The 19,821-nt window shown below is 36.4% G+C and overlaps 1 protein-coding gene across 4 annotated transcripts in view; it reads left to right on the top strand.

The window, feature by feature from the left end:
* The window catches only part of LMO3 (LIM domain only 3), a 60,147-nt gene that overhangs the window by 25,270 nt on the left and 15,056 nt on the right, over window positions 1-19,821 (top strand). The gene's annotated exons all lie outside the window — the stretch shown is intronic.

Genomic DNA, 19,821 nt, shown 5'->3' on the forward strand with positions numbered 1-19,821 from the left:
TTGCATGTGCCCTGACTGGGAACTCCACATGCCAGGACAATGCTCAACCCACTGAGCCACCCAACCAGGGCTCCCCTTCTATACTCTTATCCTATGTCTGTCCTTCTGTCTCAGTGCTCACCAAGGCACTAGCCTGGAAGCTTGGCATTGGTATGCCACTCCCTCTTTTCTACCCCTGCAACATGGTTGAGTATTGCTGGAAACAAGCAAAGGAAATATAGACTGATGGTCCCACAAATAATTGATTTCTCCTCTCAGCCAGCCTCAAGGGCTAAGCCTGTTATTTGTACTTGGCTACCATCTTTGCCCATGACCTTCAACAGCTCTAAACATTTATAGTTCCCCTTGAGGCCCTTTCTTTGGATCGTGGTTCTGGCTCCCCTTCGCAGCAGATGCCCTTGCTGTCCCCATCAAAATTGAAGCCATCAGGTTAGATTAAATCAGCTTCTTAACACTGTTTACATTGCATCTACTTATTTATCTTTAACTTCTTGCATCTTATCTTTGTTCTTTTTAAGGCTAATTCTATGTCCTTGGCGCCATTCCCTACAACTGCCTGTGGATCTTCTTTTTCTGAGGCATCTTCTTTTCCCCTGGTATTTTGATACTCCTTTGCTATAAATTTTTATAAATTTATATATTCATGTATAAATATGAATATACGCAAGACTTCTGTCCTAAAAAAAAAAATCTTTATCCCTCAAATATATGTTGGCATTAACCAACTCCTTTGTTGTTCAAATTTTTTTTTTTTTTTTAATTTTTTCATTTTTCTGAAGCTGGAAACGGGGAGAGACAGTCAGACAGACTCCCGCATGCGCCCGACCGGGATCCACCCGGCACGCCCACCATGGGGCGATGCTCTGCCCACCAGGGGGCGATAATCTGCCCATCCTGGGCGTCGCCATGTTGCAACCAGAGCCACTCTAGTGCCTGAGGCAGAGGCCACAGAGCCATCCCCAGCGCCCGGGCCATCTTTGCTCCAGTGGAGCCTTGGCTGCGGGAGGGGAAGAGAGAGACAGAGAGGAAAGCGCGGCGGAGGGGTGGAGAAGCAAATGGGCGCTTCTCCTGTGTGCCCTGGCCGGGAATCGAACCCGGGTCCTCCGCACGCTAGGCTGACGATCTACCGCTGAGCCAACCGGCCAGGGCTGTTGTTCAAATTTTTAAAAAACTAATCTTCCCTCATATCCTCATCCATATTTACTCAGCCTCATTTGCTTCTCATCTTCTTGTGATCTGGCTTCTATCTCTAACTGGTCTACCAAAATTTTTCTCCCTTTTGACTAATTGCTAAAACCCCTGGGCATTGTCTGAGGGTTGACATAGTTTTTTTTTTCTCTTTTAGGTGTTGATTACTCTTTTCTGAAAGTTCTCCATTATCTTGAATGCTATGACCATAGCACATAGTTCAGTTTCTTTTCTGAGTACTCAGGTGTCTCATCCTCATCAGACATTTAAGAGAGTGAGGAATAGTACCCTGGGAACACTGATCTGATTGAGGTATACTGCTCTTTTCTAGGAGATACTGTCTTCATGGTTTTAATTGCTGCCTGTGTTATGATGGCTCTTGAATCTCTGCCTGCAGTGCTTTGTTCTCCTCCAAGTTTAAGCCACATATATCTAACAACTTCCTCAGCGCCTGTAGTTAAATGGTGCACAGGAAACTCAAGCTCAAAATATCTATAATGGAACTTATGTAAAATTAACATAACTAATATATTACCTTAACCTGATAGAGATAATATAAAATATATAGAAACCAATTTTATTTAGATATACAGGTTAAAAATACTTAAAAAGATTTTAGCAACCTTTTAAAATTTATAAAATGGAGAATACATTAAGAACAGGTAAAATTACCTCTAGACTGTAGGAAATGAACACTAGGACATTTGCAACCTAATTCAGTCCATTATCAACCTCAAGGAGGAAACATCATGGCTATAGCAATATGTGCAAAAAAAAATAAAAGGCAATTGATAAAATTCAGCAGCCATTGCAAAACTTCCAGATAAAGAGAAATAAGAGGAATCCAGTTAAATATGAGTAAGAAAATTTACTGAAACTTAACAGCAAATATAAAAAACATTTAAATACAGACAGAGTGGTTTCCATTAAAAGCCGAAAAAAGCCAGGGATATTCAGTATTGTTACTTCTATTCCATGTTGTCTTCACGTTCTTCTAGCTACTGTAAGAGGATAAGAAAATAATCAGTATAAATATTAAAAAGAAAGTTATTTTCTTTGCAGATAATTGGGAAAACTCAAGAATTATTTAGAACATTTGGCAGAGTAGCTAGACAAAAGACAAGGTAAATAGAATTGTAGTTTTACTTATGCCAAAAAAAAAAAGATAATGACTCAGTAGAAATGAAGAAGAAAATCACTAAAGGTAGTAAAAAACTTTTAAAAAACATAAGCAGCAGAGTTCAGCATTTCTATGAAGAAACCTTTTTTAAAGGAAAATTGCTAAAAAGATTGTTCTCTATTTTTTTGTTTATGTATATTGCATAAATATAGAAAAATTTTGACTAGACTGAAGACAGACTGTTATAAATGTGAGAGGAATGGTTTTAACATTGTGAAATTAAGTCACTCAGATGATGGCAAATACTTTCTGAGTATTTGCCACCCATAGCCATCCATATACTGTTCCAGTGACTGGAACTGTAACAGTAAAATATATAGGTAAAGACTTTTGTCCTTGTGTATCTTATACTTTAGGGCTATTTTTGAGGTATTTTCCATGAGCTAAGGAAAATACCTTAGCTCATGGTATTGCGCTAAGTACTTTCCAGACGTAAACTCATTTACCCTTTGGAAACTGTTACCACACCCATTTTAGAGACAAATATACTGAGGCACAGGATGATTAGGTTGTTTAGCTGAAGTTTCCAAAATGCAGGTGGTCAGAGAGTGTGCCTGCAAAATCCATTCTCACTGCCTGAGCTTTTGTTATAAAGTGAGCGTAGTCACAGTGCGCCAGAATGCTGCCAAGGAGAAGCAAGGGAACTGTATACTTACACATCTGGGTTTCTTTTCTAAGCTACTGGTATACCATTGTTTCAGTAGCATCAGATACATTAGATTTTAATTCTGTCCTGAAGCTCACCGAACAGCTCCTGTAAAGCATACCCATTATTTTTTCTGGTAATATATTTTTAATGAATAGAAAAATTTAGACAGTTCTTTGTTCTTCAAGCTGTTTCTTAAAACCATTGGAAAACAGCCAAAACATTTCATAGTGCTTTCTCTAAATACATTAATAATGTGTATGTAAGGGGGTGTATATATAGATATATAATTTAATCCTAGAAAGGACATTTTGTTCTCTTAAAAAAGAAGTCTCTATGGAAGTGTATGACCTTTGTAATCAATGCCTTTTTTAAAAACTAGGCTCTAGAGAGTGTTTGGGTTGGAAAAGGTCACCTATTTGCAGTGATATAGTCTGTCAAGAGTGTGTATAAAAGTAATATACTAGACCCTAACAATGCAATATATTTTGTTGGAATAAAAGACTTATTTTTTCTTTTTATTTCAAATGAGTATAGAGTTATGAATGATTTCTTCTTGAATATATTCTTTTAATGAATTAATTTCATTATTATAGTACTTAGGAACTTTGAGTCCGATCTGAGCCTGGGCCAGGTTGAGATGGGTTTTCACCAAAGAGAGCAGCACAGCTTCCTTCCTACCCTTCCTCCCGTCTTCCCCAGTGCGTTTAGCATTGAAGGGGTGGGGGGTTATTCTGAATTTATATTGTTCAAGTGAAATAAACAAAAATATCATTTCTCAAACTTGAGTGGTTTATATGTCCTTTAGAAGGGAAAAGAATTATCTTAGAATCCCCCAATATTTGATTTAATTTGAGAAAATTATAGTATTATCACCTTAGGTTATTATTTAATATTTTCTGAGTTTAATGAAACTATAAGAGTTCAAAAGAAAACACAGTCTCTGTTGCCTGGCAAGACTTCTGGGAGGACATAGGATTGGCATGAAGGGTGGAGTGAGAACACATTTCACATGGAAGTAGCTGCCTACAGAGGCTCTGGTGTCCATTGGAAATTTAACGGGGAGGCAAATAGGCTGGCCTAATAAAGCACAGAGTTGCCATATGAAATACAGGGTCCCCACTTTACTTTGGATTTTGGAAAAGTAATAGCTTGTTTTTAAGTGTAAGTATGCTCCACGCATTATTTGGGAACCCTAAATCTGGCAACCCTAATTTGAAGAGAGAGCTGTGGTCCTGTAGAATTGGTCCAGAGAGCCATCCTGGACCAAATGAATATTATTATATTATGTGGGTAAGATGGAGCCATTGTAAGTTATTGAACAGATTAATGAAATGAGGAAATGAGTCCTTTCAGGAAAAGTCCTGTTCCAGATGTGTGCAGACTGGTTTGTTATGAGGAGAGAATGTACTTTTGTTGTTTTTATACCAACTTGTCCACATCTCCAGGACCAGACTGCAGACCTTTGGAGGGTAGGGAAGTATCTTATTAGTTTTATTATATCCAGCATCTAGCAGAAAACCTGACAGATAGTAAGAGCTCAATAAATACTGCCTAGAGGGCAGGAGGAGGGAGTGGGGTAGAATAAAATATTTCATAATGATGAAATGATTGTAATAAAGTGACAACCTATATAATAAAAATAACAATGAATAACTGTCAGATGGTTAGCAAAATGTGATTTTTAATAACTGAAGTTAATAGAAGAATTACAGTAAGAGATGGTGCTGGAAGCCGGAAAGGAGATTTAGGAGATGGATCTTAAGAAGGAGGGATGCTTTGTCACAATATTCAGCCTGAATGTGGCTGCACTTTTGGAGCTGCCTGCCTAAGTTAGAGATATAATATTTGACCTGTTTTTTTCTTACTCTTAAGAGTAATGGAGTAATGATGGCAAAGAAATATTACCAGATCTGATGGGGAGAGATAGCAGCAGTAGTAGCATGTTTTCTGCAGCTGTGAGTTATGGTTCTGATGTATTACCACCCATAACCATCTGGTATGTGATCAAAGACATCTGATTTGTCCTGAGTTTCAGCAGGTGGCTGGTGATGTTGTCTAACGTGGTCCTGATGTAGCTTTGCCCTTATTGGGCCATTGTCATAGGATATACCGGTCGTTCAGGAAAAGACATGGGGAAGGTGGTTTGATCATCCCTATTTTTGACTTTCACCTACAGGTGTTAAATCTTCTCACTTCAGAATGGGATTTTAAAAATAGTTGATACTAACCCAGTAGGTATAATTAAAATTCCTAAATAAAATCTAATTTGTTGACAAAGGAAGAGCACTACTATCCAAGAATGACCCTCCTCTGTAATTCAGTAATTCCAAAGCACATGAATATCACATGTGTCAGTCTCTGAGTAAGGGAATGAGCATGCTATCATGGGAGCCTAATCGAGTAAGAAAGAGACAAGCAGAGAGATATAGGCTGGTATAAATGCTTTAAGATCCATGTAGTATATGAGAACAACTGCTTACAAGTCCAAAGGAGGGTGTTATTCATTTTGCCTCTGGGAAATCAGAAGCACTTCATAGATCCAGTGACATTTGAGCTGAATGTAGAAAAGGAGTAGTAGTTGGCCAGGAAGAATAATGAAGTAGGAATGACAGGCAATCAGGCATGAAATCACTTGTTGAGTTCAGGAAGGAGAAAAGGGGTATAGTGCAGTTATGAAAGAGAAGACAGAGAGGAGGACTGGAGCCAGACAGTTTGGCCCTTTCATACCTCTATGCATTTTTCTTGCATGCAGTAGGGAGCTACAGAAGGTTATAGGCAGAAGGAACAAATTGGATCTGTGTTATAGAAGGGTAACTGGTTGCAGAGTGTAGCATGAAGCAGGGCAGGACAGGCTGGTAGAAAAGAAATACAGCTAGGTCATAGCCTGATTCAAGGAAGAAATAATGAACTCTAGAGTCAGGTCACTTAAAAGCAAAAAAAAAGGCACGTCCATATGGCATTTGAGGGAGAACTACCGGGGTTGGCTTTGGGGGTGGGGTCTCAAGAGAGAAAACCATTTTGAAATTGGACGGGAGGGGTTGGAGATGATAGGTACGTAGTTCGCAGAAGAAAATGATGCTGTGTGTAAGAAGAGCTAGACTTGTCCCATAAGTTCAGTGAGTGGAAGTTCTGGGGAGACAGATTTTAGCCTTAATCATAAACCCTTCCCAGAGGTAGGTGAAGAGAGAGAGAGCCTTAAGACATGCCGGTAATGAATTGCCTCTGTTCTGTTGAGGTAAAGGGGGAATCCGGGAGTTCTGCTCTCTACTAACTCTCTGGGCATGTTGCATCAGTCTGAATACCTCATCTTCCTCATCCATAAAATGGGAGGAGAGGAATAATCTGCCACCTGCTTCATTTACTTGCTGTGAAGATTAATGAGATAACCTGTGAGAAATGCTTAAAACTGTCAGATCCAGCGACAGGGCTAAATAAACATTAGCCCTCATATGCTAGGCCCTCCGTAATTGACCAGATTTCATACTGATATTGATTTGAGATGTTTCTTTAAAATGTAAGCACAGGGGGGGAAATCTTTTAACTGATTTATCTAACTTGCTGAGGTATAATTATCAGAGAGGATGTGGACTTTTAGTTGCCTTTTTCCATTAAAAATGCTTTATAGACAGTATCACCTTTAGTGTGTGGAAATTGATCTAATGCTTATGTTTTCTAAAAATAAAGCCTCAATTTCAGTAGAGTTTTGTTCTTTTGAGTGTGTTTCTCAGAGTTGAGCTCCAAAAGCAAACGCTGAGCTTTTTACAAAATTTATAACTTGGAAGTCAGTGTTAGGTTAGAGTACTATGGATTGCCTTGTCATCTTTAGCTAGGGTAAGAAAATACCTTTTCCTCTTGTATGTTTTTGTTGTTGTTGTTAATTCTATTGTCTCAATGAAAAAATAGAGATTTATAATTAAAAATGGTAGGAATAAGAAGGGAAGTTCCTAATTCTCTCCACTCTTCCTCCCCCCAAAACCACATAGTTGGTGAAGTGCTTTGAACCTGTCAGAAATAGAATGTAGGAAAAAACAAGTAATACCAGCCTGCCAGTCTGGGCTGTCGGAAATATCTATTATGCCATCTGTCACAGGAGATTTTAGATTGGAGAGCAGCAAATCCGTGACCGGGGACTCAGAGTTCAAAAGCAGGTCTCTCCTCTCTTCCACACACCGTGGAGTGTCTAAATCACTACCTGTTTTCAGGCATTTTCATTGATCATACATCGTGAATCTGCAACTTCACAAGAAAAAAAAAAGAAAGAAAGCGTTAAAAGGCCACTGTTTGCAAACTGTTTCAAGGTTTCTGTAATTTAAGTCAGAGTCTTTGAGATAGGTAATATACAACATGTCTAACCCTACCCTCTAAGTCAGTCTGGGGTTTGGTGCTCTTAACGTTTTTCTAATAGCGAAAATCAGCAGCGTGAGGTGTAAATCGGGGAAGGCTGGTTTTCCAAAGGGAACAGGTAAGCTGCAGGTCCGCCACGTGGACATGTTCGTTACAGGGGGAAGCCGAGAAGTAGCAATTAGGCAGTGGAGTAATGCTTCTCAGGGGCAAGGGCACCAGTTCGTAATACATTTCTTTCTTAATGTGACTTGATGTAGATAGAGTGAGAACCTATCAGGTGTGAAAAGCCCTGCTGCTCCTGGCGTGGAGTGGCCTCCAGACGGTGATTTGGCGACGTCAATCTAGTCATGCTTGATTTCGACACTTAACGTGGTAAAGCAGGATTTCTCTACCCCCGATCAACTTCTCAATTAGCAAGCTGCCTTGTGTAACAGCCTTGTTTTGCAATCCCTCAGGGCTGCTTCAGGGGTCATTAGGGTGAGAAAACTTGAACGCTAGCTTGGCTGGAGCAGAGGGAAGGAGTCAGGGAGCTTTCCTAAACACACATAACCCCTTTTCAAGTTGTTTGCTTTCATGGGATTGATTCTTGGCATATTAAGAAGCTTAAGGCTCCAGTATCTTCTTTAAACTGCCCCCCTTATCGCCTTTGCAGCTGACAGGTTTTTCTGACAGGCTGAGAGTAAAAAGAGATAACTAGTAGGTTAGTACTTTATTTATACATGTACTTTATTTATACATGTGGACACACAAGCGCATGGAGAGACATGCTCGCTTATGTTCAAATATCTTTTAAGGTGTCTTTTCAGGGCCTTGGTTACCAGGAAATAGCAGCTGTCAAATGATTCCAGTATTTCATTTCTCTATATTTGAAATGTCTGACTTTCAAATCTTAATATTTCTACTGTGTCTGACTTTGTTCACTAATCTTAAATTGTCTGTGCCTTAGTCAATATTTTCCCCCTAATCCCAATTAATATTTGCATGAGCAGTATATGTTAAAATGAGGTTTATGTGATGGGCATTTATGAATAGAAATTGAAATATATTTAATTAATATGGGTTTTCCCCTACCTATGATTTGATTAAATGACTTATTCTAAATTTTAATAAAGAAATAAAATGTCAAAGGATTTAAAAGCATAAATTCTTTATAAAATGTATCTGGATAGGAAATGACACATAGAAAAGTATTTTGAGAATTGTACTAATTACTTAGAAACTATTTCTACTTTCAATAATTATAGGTTCAGTTTTGTATTTTCCTGTTTTGATAACTTATTTCCATATCCACTTGATATTATCTTACTGCTAAAAAATTAGATGAATGAATTTGTATAAAGTATTTCAGCAGATTCTGCCCTAATTTCACATTTTAGAGCAAACTAGTTTAACATATTCTATGAACAGATTTTCCCAAAGTTTTTGGCTAGACTTCTTTAAAATATATATATTTCATTGACACTGAGCAGAGTTTTATATGATTAATAATATATGCATGGTTCTCGAGATAACTGAATTCAATGTATTTTGTAGATTGGAAGTTGGCTGTATATTAATGTCACACACCCCAATACATTCTCTATTTATTAAGGGTTTGGCATCCAGTTTTAGAAGTGTTAAAGAATAGTTAAAATTCTGGACACTGTAGCACAGAAATTTCTAAGAAGTACTTCAAATTAGTCCTAAAGGTGACACAACAAAAGAGATACTTCAGTAGCTCTATCCTTTTATAAAGAAAATCCATACACATGCCAAAAATGAAGTCTTTAGTTAACTTCAGTGCTGCGGAAATAGCATTTTACAAAAGAAAGTGCTTTAAACACTGTTCAGAAACATCAGGTGTGTTTATGAATGATATTGTCTGTGTATACACAAAAATATAATGTATAGGTTTAATTGTAATTCTTTTTGTATATTTTTACTACACAAAAATTTTACTTTAATGTTTCTCCTCCTTAATACTGTGTTGAGTTTTATACTATTTTATTATGGAAAGCAGCATGCTTGCACAAATCAACGCTAAAGAATTATACTTCTTCCTTCCACAAAACTACTTTGTCTTTTTGAGTCTTCCTTTGTTGTTTCTTATTCCAAAAAGGAACTCATATAATTTCACAAATACTTGTTTTCATGACTTTATTTTGATAATTATTTTAAATCCTACTTTAAAGCAATATAAAAATCCTTAAAGGATTTTCAAATTAAAAATTCAGTATGAATATATTTATGTACATATATATAAATACTAACCGATGTTGAATAAAAGGTATATACCTTTTTTTTAAAACTGGATTTTAAGAGAATATTGCAAAATCAGTTTGACAACTAAAAGTCAAATTATTCATATTAGCTTTTACCTGAATCATCCAGTTGTATTTCAACTAGAGGGATAAATCACAGAGTTTTAGAATTCTACAAAAGCCTTAAAGGATATTTAGTTCAATCTAACCTATTTGGGTCAAAAAAGGATTGAAGAACAGAAAGTTTGAAACCTCTGAATGCTAATTGATCTTTGGCTATGACTAGAATTGCCATATAATTTTCTATCCAACTCGGGACCTGTGATAAAGAAAGCATTGCTAGTAAGTAAACTGGGCCACAGGAATATATACGGAATTGTCCTGGAAAAACTGACATATGAATATCCTTACTACAGATAATTAACCCACATATGATTTTTTTAAATGGTAGTTTTCAGAATACTTTCTTATAAGAATTTAGTATCAACTGTCCATTAAAATCCTAAAGAAGTAAAAGATGTCAGCTGTTACATTTGCTTTACAGAGAATACTTTTTAGAAAGTGAACAAATCTTTGATTATTCTATTAATAAACTTTGGAACTAGGGAGCGCTGGATGCCTCCACAACAAAATATTCTTGGTTAAAAACAAGGATGACTATCTATGATAACATGTTAGGCACCTTTATTCCTTGGAAAATTTAACATTAAATAAAATATACAATATCCCAAATCCTTCTAGTTACCTAAAAATAACATATTGTAATTAGGTTGTTTTTTTCAAAGAAGTAAGAGAAAAGATTTAAATAAAATTCGAAACTAAATCATAGGTAATAGGTCTTTATATAACTTGTCACTGTTCTACAGAGTTATTTTCCTTTGAAGTAACATATACTAATTAATCCCAGAAGAAATATTTGTCTGAAATTTTACTGGCTAGATTCAAGGAAAAGTAAATGTCTTTCCTATTCTAGGTAAATGATTTGTTTACTTTGTATAAATAATCGAGCAATTACTGTCACTACTCATCACTTCTGGATACGAAAGGTACACTTTATATCAGAAAAAAATAAGTTTTCATTGCAGTTCTAATCACACTATCATCATCGAATCAGTGTTTGCCAATAGAGTCTTGGTTAGTGCCTGATGAATGAGAAAGTCTCATTTGGAAATATGGAGAAATTGACATGTAAAAATATTAAGTGGCTTAATTGAAAAAGATCAAAGAAAAGGCCTTTTCCATGATTAATTCACAAATAACTGTTAACAAAATGACCTTTATCACTTTCCTATAAATGCTTTCTTTTTTCTTCCCTTTTTCTTTTCTGTTAAAACATCTCAGTACTTTAAGTTCACTAGTTATGAGATGGGTAAAATAATATTTTCAAATAAGATACAGGCCCTGGCTATTTGGCTCTGCAATAGAGCATCACCCAGTATGGATGTCCCGGGTTTGATTCCTGGTCAGGGCACACAGGAGAAATGACCATCTGCTTCTCTACCTCTCCCCCTCTCCTTTCTCTCTCTCTCTTTCCTCCCTTCTTGTAGCCATGGCTTGAATAGTTCTAGCAATTTGGACTCAGCACTGAGTATGGCTTCATGGCCTTGCCTCAGGTGCTGAAATAGCTCAGTTGCTGAGCAACAGAGCAGCGGCCTGAAATGGACAGAGTATCGCCGTGTAGAGGGTTTTTGCCCAGTGGATCCCAGATGGGGTGCATACAGAATCTGTCTCTCTGTCTCTCTACCTCCCCATTTCTCATTTAATAAAAAAAATAAGATATATACTTCTCCACTTACTTTCTTGTTCACTTTTATATATAGGGTATGCAAAGAAATGTGTGAAAAAGAAACATAAAAGAGAGGGTAATTATGGGCCTCTAAGAATCTCTAAAGATATCAAGAGAGTTTGATGTGACTTTTAGGAAAATATTAAAGTTTCCACCTTGGAAGATGTATACAATTTTAAGTAGGTAAAGCTATAGTATTTAAAATTCATGATAGAACAGATTCTTAAAAAAATTTTAAGCTTTTAATATAAAATTGAATGTAGCACATTCCAATTAACATTTATTATACTATAGCTAAAACCAGTGCCTAATTAATTTTGATCTACCAACAACTTCTTCAATTATATGAAGGAAGAGATATATAGTAATTAAATTGCCACAATATCTGTAAAAATAGTCAGATTTTTATGTTCACATAATTATGACTGATTTTCCCTCCCCTTCGTTAAAATCTTAAATTTAGAGTAGGGATGCTATAATGATTAGATGAAATATCCACTTACATTATTTAAAAAAATCTATTTCTAGTTTTAGCTCATATATGCTGTCCTTTGGTTTACTGGTTTTTTTCCTACCTCTAATTACTCTAGACCTTTCCATAACTCCAAAAACTTGAAAAAACGAGTTTTTAAAAAAATATTCCAACAGTTGTTTTATTCGAGCTACAAAAGTTTCTTTTCAGTACCAAGATTTTATGATTCAATGAAATGTTGCTACAATTGCCATATTTGTTCAGAAGTATTATTCTCATCAAATGTCAAAGGGAAAACATTCAATTTTCAATTTTACTTTTTCCCAAATTGCTTCTCCCACCAGGTCGCTGTGCTAATCATAAATAGCAGTAACACCTGTTCATGAGGCTTTGGAAAATGGGTCTGAGAAGAAATTAATAGTTATTTGTTGAAAGTGAAAGTATAATACTAAACACTGTCGCCCCAATAAATTCAATTAAAAAAAAAAAACAGAAAGAAAAAGAAAACATTGTTTGCAACTTTCAACTGAGTCAGGCGTGGAGAGAGAGAGAGTGTGTGTGGTTCTAACAAAATCACCCTCTGCCAGGTAATTAACCCAGAGAATTTTGTCCAGTACAACCCCTTCTTGCCCCACTTTTAAAGGGTATCTGGAGAAGTGTACTAGTGAGGACAGGACCAGATTTGGATAAGGAGGGCTTTTCTTCTTCTGCTTGCTCCAACATTCAGTAAGGTTCTAAGCTGTATGTGGGCATGAGGGTTTTCCTGCTCTTCATGAAAGAGCTAGTACAGGGCACAGGCAGCCCAAATGTCAGCTCTTTTTTCTTTACATATTATTGCTGCCGCCTTCATAGAGCAGAAAATGGCAAGTTTACAAAGGAGTTAACACTGAGTCAGCCTAAAACTAGAAAAGTAGGAGGGACATTGTCCTCCTCTCTTTCAGAGATGCACTGTAGTGATTCATATCGTTAGGTACATACTTTTAAGTTAGAAAAATTATCCCTGGCCTTTAATCTTTTTTCTATCTATAGACACAGAACACTGGGAAGAGCAATTTCTAGCATGAGTTTCAATTTAAAAATTCTAGATCTCCATTTGTTTAACTGTTAGAAGCTGTGTGTATCAAGGACTGCAAGGAAGCCTGAGACTTTAGGTCAGCCCTGTTCAATAGAAATATAAGATGATTCTCATATTAATTTAAATTTTTCTAGCAGTCCCTGCCTACATTAAAAGGAATGTTTTTTAAAGGTGAAATGAATTTTGAAAACATATTTTCTTTAATCAGATGAATTCAAAAGAATATCATTTTAATATGTAATTAATATTCTAAAATTAATCTAAAAATATTTTACTTTTCTGAGCTAAGCTTTGAACCTTGTTGCATATGTCACACTTAGAACACATGTTGATAAGGGCTAGCCATATGTCAAGTGATCAATAGCCACATGTGGTTAGTGGTTATCCAATGGGTCAGCACAGGTACAGACTGTAAGTGAAAGAAAGGGTAGTTAGCCTGGCTTACAAGTTGATTGGAGGTGGAGAAGGAACAAGCTCTGTGGGGAAACATAAAAGTCTGCATTCACCATGTGGAGGGGGTTGCTGCTTTGTTTTCCTGGACTATCTCAAGTCTAAAACAACCGATTTAGAATTCTAGTCCCCGTGTTTAAGTAGACTCTGTGAATGTTAAGGGCAGGAACTCCTAACCAAACATTCATGGAACTTGACCTAGTTCCTCTGGAATGATAGGCTTCTGTAAGTCAAGAATAGTTTTAGTGGGGAATGAAGTCTTAGAATTTTCCCTTAGTCTTTACCTGAAGTGCAAGACCCAGAAAGACAGATGGTAATGACTTCTACCACAGTCTTTCTTCACTTTTAGCATTCCTCTTTATTTTTCTATTGTTTCCAATTTAGAATTGAGTATAGCTCCCAAGAATTTCCAAAACTAACAAGTTGAGTCACCCCACTTCCTGTTCATGGTTGACTTTTTACCTATAAATTTATTATCCCTACAATGTTGTTGTTTAAATATGTTGTATCATGAGCAGATACTCAGCAAGTTCCACTGATGGTCGACAGATAGATGCTTAAGAATTAGCCCTCTAGGCCAGGGGTCTCAAACTCAACTCAGCATGTGGGCCGCAGAGCAAGATCACAGCCATTCGGCGGGCCACACTAGATCTACAAAAGGCAACTGTTACGCAACACTTTTCTCACTGCAGTTGAAAACAAAAAAAAATCAGTACAACAAGCACAATCGTACATGCAGTTTACTCAGTGTCACAAAACGACCAGAAACTTTAGTTCGCATCACAACTGCTGTTAACTAAGCTAATATCTAGCTAGGATGCTAGAGAAATGAAAAATACAAGTAGGCCCCTAGGCTTACTTAATTTTATCCAAAATATTTTGAATTTCGTGGATTAGTCTGCAGGCCGCACAAAATTGTTCAGCGGGCCGCGAGTTTGAGACCCCTGCTCTAGGCCCTGGCTGGTTGGCTCAGTGGCAGAGCATTGGCCTGGTGTGTAGGATGTCCCAGGTTCAATTCCCTGTCAAGACACACAGGAGAAGCAACCATCTGCTTCTCCACCCCTTCCTGGCTCATCTCTCTCTCTCTCTCTCTCTCTCTCTCTTTCTCTCTTCCCATCCATCTTGCAGCAATAGCTCGATTGGTTTAAGCAAGTTGGCCTCAGGCACTGAGGATGTCTTCATGGTCTCCACCTCAGGTGCTAAAAAAATGGCTTCGTTGTTGAGCGATAGAGCAATGGCCCCAGATGGGCAGAACATTGCCCCATAGTGGGCTTGCTGGGTGGATCCTGGATGGGGCGCATGCCAGAGTCTGTTTCTCTGCCTCCCCTGCTCTCTCTAATATTTAAAAACAAGAGCACTCTAGGTTGGGTGTGACCACCCATTCTCATGATGCCTGGGACTATTCTGTCTGATTCAAGTAAGAGTAGAGTTTTGACTGAGTATAAGAGAGGCACACATTCTGAGGATACTCTTAAAAGAATACACCAAACATGAAACATCAGTCATCCAGGCCACAGTCACACATCGAAGTCATCTAGGCTTCTAATAGATATGTTATATTACATATATAATCTTCTATTTTATATAGAGTTAGTATATGTGTATATACACTTACATACTATACATGTACATATTGAACTTTACTTTTGGCAAATGACTTTCATGTTTCTGTTTGGTATGACTTATAAGTTAATACAAAATATGCCATGGTTGAATTTAATAAGCTAAATTAGAGTTAATTTTAGAGAATAAAAGTACTTAATTATGAAAGAAATAGTCTCTTAAGTTTTTCCAAACAAATAGACCTAGTTTCTTTAAAACATAGTCAACATTTTTAGCTTGTTGAAGCTTAACTTTAGAAAAATTTCAGAGTCGTCATTATGCATAATTGTATACTAAAAATATGTTCTAAGCCTAACTGTACAGCAATTAGAAGCATAGCTGGAACTAATGTTAAACATTTTTCTATATTTTTTGTACATTTTCAAATGTTCGGTGTGTCCTTTTCTCTTACTTCAACTCCCACAATGTGACAGGGAAGCACAGGCTCAGGCCCTACAGAGAGAACGGTAGGTCTGTCTTTCCTCAGCCTTGTCACGGGTGAGCTTTTTACATTTAAAACAAAGAATTGAATGTTTAAAGTATTTTCATTTTGTATCATTACATCCCTTCATTTAAACAGTGAAATGGAAATATGAGAAGTATATTTGTATTAGACAAAAAAGCTATTGCCCTTCTCAATCTGTGAAAATGTTCCATTGCTCCCACAGAACATAGTCAATAAAACTTCACCATTCAGCAGTCAAAAGTCAAAGATTTTTTTGATTGATTACAATTTCATCTCCTTAGAAAACAAAACTTTCTTTTCTCTGTTCATCTCTAGTTATTCTGTAGAGAGGTTTTTCTTTTTGTTTTCCATTTTGTATTTGTTTTTTTTTTAAAGGATGATGACTAAACTAAGTCTTATCCTCAATATTTTTTAAAAAATTATTGTTAACTTCATATGCTTTTAAGTTTGAAAATTGATTGAATACTGGAAGAGAATGTTTGATCTTGGTTCAGAATTAAAGTTTACTGCAATGATATTTTTTATGCATTTTCCCCCAAATAATAAATTAATCTGAGTCAAATACTATGCTTTTCATTGGCTTGGGGGAATTTGATTTAGTGACTTGAGCCACTGACCTGGTAAAAAATCTATAGAAACAGCTGGTGCTATGAAAAAAAAAAAAAAAGACACTAATACAATGAGCACTCATTCTTCCTCACTCCTCTTATGCCTGTAGTAAACCTTATTTATTATTACTATGTTAAATGATTATATGTCTTGAGTTTTTCTCTATCCCTACCTCCAGGAACTTTGGTAATGGATATATACTAACCCATACAGAGTTCACCTGATTTATGACTATGTTGCAAAAGCTGTTGAACATTTAGTAAAAATGCAAAATTTGAAGGGAAGCTTAAAAAGATATAAATGTGTATTGTCTTAGTTTTTGCTATGTTACACAAAAATTATTAACTATTTCTCTATTCATACTCACTACAGTATAAGTAGTATTAAACAGCACACTGATAGGCTCAGAGCTTTCCCATAGGAAAGTTGTCTGGTTGGTATGTTTGTTTCTGTGTTTAGATTGTCAGTACCAGGTAGTAGCAGCAGAAATGAAATAGAAAAGGGACAGAACCCTCCTTTGGGATGCCTGCAGAAAATTACCATATTTTTTCCATAAGACACACTTGACCATAAGACAGACCTAGGGTATTAAGGAGGAAAATAATAAAAAAAAAATCTAAACCAAATGGTATGTTAAAATATTTTATAAAATATCATATTTTTTGCTTCATAAAATGCACGGGCATTTTCCCCTCCACTTTTTTTTGGGGGGGAAGTGCATCTTATGGAGCGAAAAATATAGTATATGCACTGATATTGTATAGATGACAGTTGTCACCCTTTATATCGTAAGTCTATTTTTGGTAGTGTGTCAGAAACAAGATAAAGGTCGTATTGCTTAAAGCCTGTTATGGACATAAGTGGTAAGGAACAGTGTAACCTATAAATTGGCAAATTAACCCCTGCCATGCTTTAGTAATCTGCATGACATCTTAAAATGAGCAAACTGAATCAATAATCTTATTTTTTTTCTTGTTATAAATTTGTGAGCTGGTTCTCTGTAATTATTTAGATCAACATTTCAAAATCCATTTTAAAATAAATATTTATCTGTCTCAGTGTACAACTTAACTAAATGTACTTAGGCCCAATTTTTATGTGAGGATTAGAGTGTATATACTTTATAAACAAGAGATCACAGAGATCTCTAGCTTAAACAAAAAAGTAGCTCAGTACTGATACCCTTGTAAATGAGTCTGGGAGTGAAGAGTGGGGAGGAAAGGGTTACAAGAATTTCCAGGATTATGGATAGTCTAAATGAATTAGATAATTAAAAGACTCCTCTTGAATATTTCCTAGACATATCTGCAAAAATCTTACAAATGAGAACTATACGTGCCTTAAGCTTAATTGATATAAATGAAAATTCTTTTTGCCTGAGTCCAGATGTCATGTTTGAAAACCATAGGATCACACTATATATTTTGAAAAGCCCATTTTGTAAAAATAGGATTTGTTTCCTTTCTCAGAAAATCTTGGGCTTGTCCCACTGAGAAAAAGGAAAAAGGAGACCATGAGTATGGCTATAGAATGATCTCTTGATCCTTGAACCAAAGTGAGGAAAAAGTCTAACAAATGCATCGTTTTGCAGTAAATTAGATCAGATTTCCGCATCTCCGCACTCAGTCTGTGAGTTGACAGTTCAGTAAAATGTTCCCTTGTAAGGTTTGCCCTCTTAGGAAAAGGGGCAATAATTCATCATTAGGATTTCAGAGTCCAGGTGTAGATGGAAACTGATGGAGCCTCCAGCGAGGCAGGGAGGGTGCATGGAAGAAGAAAATTTTATCTGAAGCCAATTCCCTGGGTACAGCAGAGAATAATTAAGATAATATTGCTTCAAGAGTCCTTTAATGATTAAAAATCACATATGCAGAATCTATAAATTGGAGGGCAACAAATTGAAAGGCTGTAATGTCGGAGAACTGTGTTGTGCACATTGCAGTGGAAAGTACACTCGTAGCAGCACCGGTACGGGCAGCCACCAGAGACTGGGACCATTCCAAGGACTTTGTTTAGATGCAACAAATCATTTGTCTGTTATTAACCCAGAGCTTGTAATTATGCAGATTGCCATAGATTTTCCTGGGCCTGGAAGTGAGATTGAGGGTTGTTCACAGTATAGCAGGCAGCTCAGGGCTGGCCATGCATTACTGAACTTGCCACATTTATCATGTTGACTGATGGCAGCAGAAGCAGGTCTCAGGTCCCAGTGGTTAATGTAGTGGGTAATTAACTGTCATTTGCCTAGTAATAGGCTGATGATCAATGGTTTGTGTGGAAACAAATTCTAATCAGGTAGCTGATAAATGCTCAGCTAGCGAGAGCAATTGAAATTGGGGGAAACTATGTCCAGAATTTCAAAATGGCATTGTGTGTGTATGTTTATTAGGCGTAAGCAAACTGAATAGTTCTTAAAAACTGCTTTCTCTCATACTAATCGCATTTTATATCCACAAATACATCTATATTCATGGGGTAAAGAACTTTTGAGATTTTCTTATTTCTCAAAAAAATCATAATGATGAAAGAACAGAAGAAACAAATGGCACACGTAAGTGATGCGACTCCTGGCTAGATCATGTGAAGTACACTGAAAAGTAAATGTGAAATGTGAGAATGAACGGAAAATCTGCTGACAAAAAAAAAACAACAAAAAACAGAACAGGATGAAAGCTTTAGTTTGTGATGGTTTCATTTTTAATGATACCAGTGGGAGATGCAAGATATTATATTTTCAATGAGATTCTTTTAAAAAAATTATTTCCCAAACTAGGGATTGTAAACTTGGAATGCAAAGGTTATTAGATTTCTATTCCTTGAAAGAAGCATATTAAAACATTCTAAAGATTTTTTTTTCCTGGAAAATAAGTGTGGAACAATTTTTAATTTTGTCTTGAATGTGAACCTGGCTTACTTTTTATCAAGCATACAGATTATGCTAGCAAAATGTTTGAAAAGTATTTGTAGTTTCTACCCTCAAGGCGCTTAAGTTCTTCAAGGGACAACCTAGTGAAAACATAAGCTGAAACATTTATTACAAGTCTTGCCAGACACTTGGAAGCCATTCTCACAACTCTTTCTAATAATCGTCATTAGTCTGGTAAGAGGAATAGTTATAAACTGGAAAATGACTATGCATGCTTTAAGCAACGGCCTATCTTTGGAGTATACAGCAAGTAACGCGAGAAACTTCAGCACATTTGTGCGTAATCATTAAATTCAATAAAATTAAAGTCTAAGATTCTTTAAAGTACGTTTTTATAACTAAAATGAGTTTTCTCCATAGCACCTTTGAATTCATTAGTTTAGAACTGCTTTTAATTTGGTCTTTCCCATGAGAGCCATTATATTTTTTTCCTGTCAGCCTGATGCTGGGGAAAAAAGAAAATTGGCAGATGTGGTGTTTTTCATTTAGTTTGCTTCCTAGTTAAAAAGTGCATTAACTACTATGCACAGAATATTATTTGTAATAACTCTTCACCACCATTAACAGGTTTTTTTGTTTTGTTTTGTTTGTTTGTTTTACAGAGAGAGAGTCAAAGAGAGGAATAGATGGGAACAGACAGACAGGAACGGAGAGAGATGAGAAGCATCAATCATTAGTTTTTCGTTGCGACACATAGTATTTCATTGATTGCTTTCTCATATGTGCCTTGACCATGGGGTTGCAGCAGACCAAGTAACCCCTTGCTCAAGCCAGCGACCTTGGGTACAAGCTGGTGAGCTTTGCTCAAACCAGATGAGCCTGTGCTCAAGGTGG

The sequence above is a fragment of the Saccopteryx leptura genome, chromosome 1 (assembly GCF_036850995.1).
Source record: "Saccopteryx leptura isolate mSacLep1 chromosome 1, mSacLep1_pri_phased_curated, whole genome shotgun sequence".
In the NCBI taxonomy this organism is placed as follows: domain Eukaryota; kingdom Metazoa; phylum Chordata; class Mammalia; order Chiroptera; family Emballonuridae; genus Saccopteryx; species Saccopteryx leptura.